Source organism: Mustela erminea, chromosome 18, assembly GCF_009829155.1.
Source record: "Mustela erminea isolate mMusErm1 chromosome 18, mMusErm1.Pri, whole genome shotgun sequence".
Classification (NCBI taxonomy): Eukaryota; Metazoa; Chordata; class Mammalia; order Carnivora; family Mustelidae; genus Mustela; species Mustela erminea.
Window position 1 is genome coordinate 31,815,847 of NC_045631.1, and position 9,366 is coordinate 31,825,212.

At 38.4% G+C, this 9,366-nt stretch overlaps 1 long non-coding RNA gene across 1 annotated transcript in view; it reads right to left on the reverse strand.

The window, feature by feature from the left end:
* LOC116577274 overlaps positions 1-8,728 on the reverse strand; it is a 76,858-nt gene extending 68,130 nt beyond the window's left edge. Inside the window, exon 1 of the long non-coding RNA XR_004280472.1 lies at positions 8,633-8,728. This is a non-coding gene — a long non-coding RNA (uncharacterized LOC116577274). The remainder of the gene's footprint in view (positions 1-8,632) is intronic.
* Between the last annotated feature and the right edge of the window lie 638 nt (positions 8,729-9,366).

Sequence of the window (9,366 nt, forward strand, 5' to 3'; positions counted from 1 at the left end):
TACCTCTCAATAGAACTCATACTTCTGACCCAGACCCCAAGAGTGCAACATGATCTAACATTTCATTCCCATTTACTTCTAAAATTCCATCTTCAGCCACTCCTTCTCTTCATGCTTGGTCTCCTTGAAGTTCCTAACACACACACACACACACACACACACACACACACACACTCCTCTTTTCTGTCTCTGGACCGTCACTCAAGCTGTTCCCTCTGCTCTTTGCATGAGTGACTTGTTTCATCCTGAAAACTCACATTTTCAGAGATGCCCCCAGAACCATGCTAAAATAAGCCTCTTTCCTTCTCCCTCTTATTATTCTTTGTTTTTGTACACTATTTTGTTTATGGAACTCAACACAACTTCTTATCACACATGTACTTGTGTACACGTTTTTGTTTATCTCCCCCACAAGTGCAGGGATTCTGATTTCATTTTAATCACCCTATCAATATTGCCAGGCACATAATAACCACTCAAGATTATGTGAGTGTGTGTGTATGTACGTATCTCCCCATTAATTCTAACAAGCTGAAATCAGGTTAACAAGACCATTAAGGACAGTCTCAAAAAGGGAATGAGGTTATACTCAGACACTGTGAAACTTAATGAGAGATGATTGGATACAGTGAGGGTATGTGTGGGAGGGAGGCACATGGTGCAGGTTTATGAACATAAATCTCTATTCAATTCATCACTCAGCTGTAGTAACAAGAAAATGTAGAACAGTTCTAACTCGTAGAGGCTAACTGTTTAAGATCTAAGTTAGGAAGAAAGAAGGAGGGAAGGACAAAGGGAAGGAAATAGGGAAGGACTGATGAAAGGAAAATAAGGTACAAAATGTTGTTGGTATTTTTACTCCTATGCAATCAAGAGCAATGTATCACCAGACAAGAGAGAAATCTAATGAAATATTTGGAAAAAATCTATTACTGGAACTAAAGTGATTTATGCTTTTTTTTTTTTTTTAAGATTTTATTTACTTATTTGATAGAGATCACAAGTAGGCAGAGAAGCAGGAAGAAGTAGGCTCCCTGCTGAGCAGAGAGCCCAACATGGGGCTCAATCCCAGGACCCTGGGATCATGCCCTGAGCCGAAGGCAGAGGCTTTGATCCATTGAGCCACCCAGACGCCCCTATGCTGGTTTTTGAAAGGTTTTGTTGAATAGTTGGCCACCAGTCCTAGGTCCCTGATGACACACTGTGTATAAATTTTTCATATCTTTTTCAGCAAAAACTGGCCTCACAACTTTCTTCTCCTTTTCCTGAAGGTGACTCTAAGAGTCCTTGCTTACCCACAGTCTTACCCAGCACAGTTCAGGGCCTCAAACCTGTGACTAGTATCAAACTTGTCAGCGTTGGCCCTGGGTATGCCAGTGTCTGATGTGTTTCCCTGATTTTCTTCCAAAACACAAAAAGCACCCTGAGGGTGAGGGTCATTAGAAACTAACATTTTTTCCCCAGGTCTGTAGATACTAGCTATATTAAAAGTCCCTCCTTCAGAAAACCCAATTTTTAAAAAAATAGTATTATTATCCCATTTTACATGGGAAGAAAGTAAGTCTAAATAAATTATAAGGGCACCTGGGTGGCTTACTGGGTTAAGGACCTGCCTTCAGCTCAGAGCATGATCCTGGGGACCTGGGACTGAGCCCCACGTCAGACACCCTGCTCAGCGGGGAGCCTGCTTCTCCCTCTCCCTCTGCCGAACCCCCTGCTCGCGCTCTCTCTCTTGCTCTCTCTCTCTGAAATAAATACAATCTTAAAAAGAAACAAATAAAAGAAATTATAGCCTTTTTCTCTCACACAGCTAATAAGAGGTCATGTTTGTCTGTTTGATTACAAAGCTCATGATTTCTTCTCTCTATACAGGAACTCTCAGCTTCTAGGCAGGACAACTTTTGATCTAAACAAAATGACCTCACTACAGCCAGAGTGATCTTTTTAAAAACATAGATCTAATCCTGTCACTTTCTTGCTTAAAAAAAAAAAAAAAAACAAAAAAAAACTTCCTGAAATAGCTCCTTTCCACCTGGAGGCTGCACGCATGCATGCATGCGCACGCGCACACACACACACACACCACACCATTCAGAATTGCATCTACACAACTACTTCTCTTCACCCTTTCTTGTAACTCAAATTCAAGGTGTGTACAGATTATTTGGAAAGGTTATAATTTCTAATTGCCAGGCCTCACCCTCAGAAATTCAGGATCAATGGATCTGGGGTCAGGGAGGAGCAGGGCTTGGGGTGTGGAATAAAAAATGTGAATGTTAAACAATCAGCCAATATGACTAAGGCAGGTGGTTGAAGTACCACGTTCTGAGAAGTATACCAGATCACAGAACTTCATTACACCCTTGCCTTCCTCTTTCTAGCACTTTCATTCAGCACTCTCATCTGACAAGCATATTTTTTAGTGCTCACTCTACACCAGATATTTTTTTTTAACTTTTTTTTTTTTTTTTTTTTTTTTTAAAGATTTTATTTATTTATTTGACAGAGAGAGATCACAAGTAGGCAGAGAGACAGGCAGAGAGAGAGAGAGGAGGAAGCAGGCTCCCCGCTGAGCAGAGAGCCCGATGCGGGACTCGATCCCAGGACTCTGAGATCATGACCTGAGCCGAAGGCAGAGGCTTAACCCACTGAGCCACCCAGGCGCCCTAACTTTTTTTTTTTTTTATAGATTTTATTTATTTGTCAGAGAGAGGGAGAGAGAGCAAGCACAGGCAGACAGAATGGCAGGCAGAGGCAGAGGGAGAAGCAGGCTCCCCGCCGAGCAAGGAGCCCGATGTGGGACTCGATCCCAAGACGCTGGGATCATGACCTGAGCCGAAGGCAGCTGCTTAACCAACTGAGCCACCCAGGCGTCCCTACACCAGATATTTTTCTAGACAATGGAGTATAGCAGTTAAAAAATTTTTTTAAAAAAGCTTCTGCTCTCATGGAGCTTACAATCTTACTGGAATAATATCAAAAATTAAATCAACGGACATATGGTATATCAGGTGCCAAAGGGGATTATATAGAAAAATAAAGTTGGGGGACACCTGGGTGGCTCAGTTGGTTGGGCAGCTGCCTTCAGCTCAGGTCATCATCCCGGCGTCATGGGATCGAGTCCCACATCAGGCTTCTTGCTCCGCGGAGAGCCTGCTTCTCCCTCTGACTCTGCCTGCCACTCTGTCTGCCTGTGCTCGCTCTCGCTCGCTCTCTCTCTGACAAATAAATAAATAAAATCTTTAAAAAAAAAAAAAAGAAAAAGAACGTTGGGTAAGCAGATAGTAGTAGGGAGCTACTGTGTTGTTGTTGTTGTTGTTATTATTATTATTATTATTTAATTAATGTTTTCTCCTCTTAAAGAGAGCCTCATCTGTCTTCTTCATTTCTGATCACAAGTATCAGGAATTCAGTATTCAGCAAACATCTGTTGAGGCAGGAATAGGACTGCTTTATAGACTAGAAATAAGGACCTTTCACAGCAGCTTTTATAATGATAGCATGGTGCCTAATGCTGCCACCTAGAGTGGCCTGTGTAAACTTTTCAAAGTAGAACTGAGTGGTTCATAGCCAAGAGACTGGATCTACACTTTCACTTAAAAAAAAAAAAAAAAAGAATGTATGTATATAGCAATGGTTTTCAAGCACTGGCTGTGAGGCAATGCAGGACAGAGATCCCTGAAAGATAGCAACCAAATATGAGAAGCACAACTATCCACGTTTACTATCCAAAGATATCTTCCACAGGGCACCTGGGTGGCTTAGTCAGTTAAGCGTCTGCCTTCAGCTCAGGTCATGATCCCAGAGTCCCTGGAACAAGCCCCACATTGGGCTCTCTGCTCAGTGGGGAGTCTGCTCCCTTGCCCCTCATCCCACTTGTGCTCTCTCTCACACACGCATTCTTTCTCAAATAAATAAATAAAATCTTCCCCCCCCACCCCCCAAAAAAACCACAAGGAGATCTCCCAGGCAGCAGTGCAGGGAGGTGGAACCAAAGTTAAGCAAATGCATCTTCCTAAATAGAGGAGAAAGAGCAGGGTGTTCAAGGAGATAAAGATGCCTACAGTTTGCAAGATAAATCCCTTGAGAGACAATATCCACACAGATAGATTGAGTTCCAGAAATATTCAAAGGATCCCACCCAAATATTCAACTGAGTACTGACCAGCAAATGCATGTTAAAATAAAAACACATGAAGCTGTGGCAAGAACAAGGCAAAGAAGATAACAACTGCTGGGTTCACATGCATTTTCACAAGCCAGGGTGGAAAACCTTGTAATTCATAAATTAGCATTCATAAAGAAACTACCTCAGTAACGGAAAAAAATTAGATCAAACTACTTATAAGTAACTTAACTCACTGTAGAACAAAACTAAAGATTATTTGTCACAATATAAAAATATCCAGTGCCCAACAATGATACCATGCCTGGTAGCCAATAAAAAATTTCCAGGCATGCAAAGATGCAGGAAAATATAACCTATGCCGATGAGAAAAATCAATAAAAAAAAAAGAACCAAAAAAGACAAAGGTGATAAATCAGTCAACAACAACATTAAAACAGTTATTATTATTATTATATTCCATATGTTCAAGATGGTGGAAGTAAGACTAACACTGGAGATACGGAAGATATTTCTGAAAGACCCACTGATCTTCTGTAGATGGAAACTATAATGTCTGAGATTTAAAATATGCTGTTATGATATTAATAAAAGACTGCACACTGCAAAAGAAAATACTACTGAACCTGAGGATATAACAATGGAAATTATACAAAATAAATCACAAAGAAAAAAACAGACAAAATATAAATAGAGCATTAGTGAGTTGACAATTTCAAGAAGCCTAATACCAGGGGCACCTGGGTGGCTCAGTCAGTTAAGCCTCTGATTCTCGATTTCAGCTCAGGTCATCATCTCAGGGCTATGGGATCAAGCCCTACACCAGGCTCTGCTCCCAGCGTAGAGTCTGTTTGTCCCTCTCCTCCACATTCTCCCTCAAATAAATAAATAAATAAATAAAATCCTTAAAAAAAAAAAAAAAAAAGGAAGAAGCCTAATAACATAAATCAGAGTCTTTGATGGAAAGAGGGTTAAGTAGAAAAAATATTGAAAAAAAAAATTGGCCAAATTTTTTTCCAAAAGTAATGATCACTATAAACCCTCAGATTCAAGAAGCTTAATGAACCCAATGCACAAGAAATACAAAGAAAAATAAACCAAGGTATATCAAAATGCTTAATCAAAATGCTTAAAACTAGTAATAAGAGAAAATCATAAAAGCAACCAGAGAAAAAAATTGACGCATTACACACAAGTGACTATAAATAAGAAAAATAGCAGACTTTTCTTCAGGAGCAATGTAAGCCAGAATACAGTAGGACAACATCCTTAAAATACTGAAAGAAAAAAAAAAAAAAAACTGCCACTTTAGAATTTTAAACCCAGAGAAAGTACCTTTCAGAAACAAATGCAAAATTTTTTTCAGACTTACAAAAGACATAATTAATCACCAGAAGACTGTTTTAAGCAAATTTAGTTATGAGTAAAATATATGGCCAAAGTAGCACAAAAGCCAGGAGAGGAGAAACGGAATTATACTTTTTTTTTAAGATTTTATTTATTTATTTGACAGAAAGAAACACAGCAAGAGAGGGAACACAAGCAGAGGAGGACTAGGTGAGGGAGAAGCAGACTTCCTGCTGAGCAGGGAGCCCAATATGGGACCTGATCCCAGGACCCTGGAATGATGACCTGAGCCAAAGGCAGACACTTAACGACTAAGCTACTAGGTGCCCCAGTTGTAAGGCTCTTACATTATAATATTACTTGAAGGTACTCCACAATAAGTTAAATGTATACTACAAACTCTAAAGCCACAAACAAAAGAAAGGCATGGCTAATAAGCCAACTAATGAAATGGAATATTTAAAATACTAACTTAATCCAAAGAAAGACAGGAGATGGGGGAAAAGGAATAAAAAAATTAGATGGTACAAATACCAAACAAAGAGCAAGACAGATATTCAAAGTAAACCATAACAATAATCACATTAACTGTAAATGATTTAAATGTCCCAATAAAAGTGGACAAAATGTCTCCTTTATCTTTATGCATCTTTATGATGGAGATCTGCAAAGGAGAAAGAATAAGAAGTAGAAACAATGTTAATCCAAAAAGCAAGTTAATCAGACAGAGACAGTATTTCTCTCAATAACTGCTTGATATTACATTGTGAGTGTCAGATTAGCCTGACAAAATAAATTACTGAAATCAAAGGCCAAGAGTTGAGTCAAGTGATCAGTGTGTGAGGGTTAAATCCCGATTTCCCCAAATAATACATATGGGGCAGGAAAATGCAGATTTATTTCTCTTCTCTCCAAAAATGTTCCAAAAAGGAAGGAAACAAAGGAATTGAATTGATATAAATCAAAATGGTACAAATACACAAAAGTAAAGAGAATGTGCAAGATGATAACAGCATAAAAAAGATGTTAGCAAAATTTTAGAACTTAGAGATTGATAAGTGGTGACCGAGTTAATGAATTTAATAAAGTATACATTATAAAAAAGGAGAGGCAAGAAGGCATAAGCAATTCATTCCACTGAACTCAAAACAGATTACAAATATAAGATTGTGAATCATATTAACATCAGACTTTGTTACAGAAGCACTTAAAGCTAGAAGACAAAGAAACAATGTCTTCAAAATTCAAATGAATGAGTCTCCACATAGAATCTATACCCCCCTACACACACATACACACAACCAAGAGTGCAAGAGAGTAGAATAAAAATGTTTTTGGATATGAAATACTGTCTCAAGAAAACTAGCTGTCATGCACCATTTCTTAACAAGTATCTGAAAAATAAACCTTACAAAATGAGAAAGTAGCCCAAGGAAGAGGATCTAGGAAACAGAGGCTCCCACACAGGAAGGGGAAGATGTCTCAGAATGAAGGTAAAAGGAAGTCTCAGGATGTCAGCTGGTCATCGAGACCAGAAACCTATTAAAATTGGCACAAGAAGCTAGAAAATTCCCACCAGGGTGACTTCAGGGAAAAGAATAGAACTAACAGACTATCTAAAAATGTTTGTATTGAGGCATGATACACAACTCCAGCAGAGAGTATTAGAATGAATTAGCGTTAGACATGTGGAAAAACAGGCAAACCAAAAATTAAGGCAATGATTAATGCTGGGAAAAAACAAAAGCTTATTCAAAAGAGAAACATTTCACTGTGTATGTATTTGATTATATTTTTTAAATACACATTTTAATTAAAAACAAATATATTCATCAAAGAGCAGAGTCTGCCCAGCAGCCTTTCTCCTTTCCTTTTTTTAGACAATCTTTTTTTTTCACTTTTGTATATCATTTCATCCACCAGTGATGAATGAAAAGGACTTAGATCTATATATACCAACACCCTTCATGTATACATACATACACATACTACTTCTACTTCTACCTTCCCAATATTACAATTTTTCTGGATAAGCTAAAAGTTGGTATTAATAATATCATGACCATAAAAAAATTGTCACAGCTGTAGATCAGGAGAATGGGAGCTGAGAATGCTGTGTACAGAAAGTCAGTAAAATCATGCCTAAAACTGAAAAAACAGTATTTTTCAGCATATTAGAAATAAGGACATAAAATTCATAAGAGTCAGCTGAGAGTTTAAAGTTTCTGCTCCTGGGGATCATGATTCAATATCAGGGAACAGGACCCTTGAAGTTCTATTTAATTTTTTATAATATAACTCTGCTTTTCTTTCATAATAACTTTTTTTTTTATTAAAAGATTTTATTTATTTATTTGACAGGCAGAGATTACAAGTAGGCTGAGAGGTAGGCAGAGAGAGGAGGAAGCAGGGTCCCTGCTGAGCAGAGAGCCCCATGCGGGGCTCGATCCCAGAACCCTGGGATCATGACCTGAGGCGAAGGCAGAGGCTTTAACCCACTGAGCCACCCAGGCGCCCCACTTTCATAATAACTTTAACCAGATTTTTTTTTTTACTTATAATCATCAGGGAACTTCATCTTCTCAGCAAGTCCATTTTTTAAAACTTTATCTCGAAATTTAAAATAAAGGACCACTTAAGAAACAAATAATCTGTCAAATAAAAAAAAATTAATGCAACATATATCTAAAACTTGGACAAATTGCAATCCAGGAATTCAAAACTCTAACCCTGCACTATTTGGCCAAGGAAGGTTGGCACATTGCACTCAATTTTTTTCCCTTCAATTTCCTGTTTATCATCATGCTTCATTTCCCAAATTATTTGGAATTGAGAATGCATATTGGAATTTAGCATGGCCATCTTTGGATCTGTAAAATCTCTTTAGTCATATTTCCTCTTTGTCCATTGTGAACAATGAAAGGATAAAGAATACTGTGCACATATAAATCTAGGAATCAGTATTTAATTTCAAATCTGAAGACCAGTTCTCCTTGGAGCCTGCCTTTCATGGAGTGGAGGGAAAGAAGATAAAAGGCATTGTGGGTCATATAGTCTCATGGCTCCAACACACAAAATTATAGTTACAGAAATTTGTCCTTACAGATTTCTTAACATTTTGCAGCGAGAAGCAAATTTACTCCAAATTACAAAGCATACCTTTGCTGTTTTTCCTTCTGCAGTTAAGAAAACTTGAGGCTCGGGCTCTCTGCTCAGCAGGGAGCCTGCATCCTCCTCTCTCTCTCTCTGCCTGCTTCTCTGCCTTCTTGTGATCTCTGTCTGTCAAATAAATAAATAAAATCTTTAAAAAAAAAAAGGGGGGGGGCGCCTGGGTGGCTCAGTGGGTTAAAGCCTCTGCCTTTGGCTCAGGTCATGATTCCAGGGTCCTGGGATCGAGCCCCGCATTGGGCTCTCTGCTCAGCAGCGAGCCTGCTTCCCTCTTTCTCTCTGCCTGCTTCTCTGCCTTCTTGTGATCTCTGTCTGTCAAATAAATAAATAAAACCTTAAAAAAAAAAAAAAAAGAAAACTTGAGGCTAGTTGTCTACCAAAACAATAGAGAGAGAAATTTTTTTTTTATGTTTTTTTTTGTTTTTTGTTTTTTTTTTTTATTTCCAGCATAACAGTATTCATTATTTTTGCACCACACCCCGTGCTCCATGCAATCCGTGCACTCTATAATACCCACCACCTGGTACCCCAACCTCCCACCCCCCGTCCCTTCAAAACCCTCAGATTGTTTTTCAGAGTCCATAGTCTCTCATAGAGAGAGAAATTTTTTTCTGTTATTTAAGCATCTGTGCTGCTGAGTTATTATTCAACAGGTTATAATTCAGTTATAATTCAACAGGTTATAATTCAACAGGTTAGTTGAATTGGCCAGAGAATTATCCAAA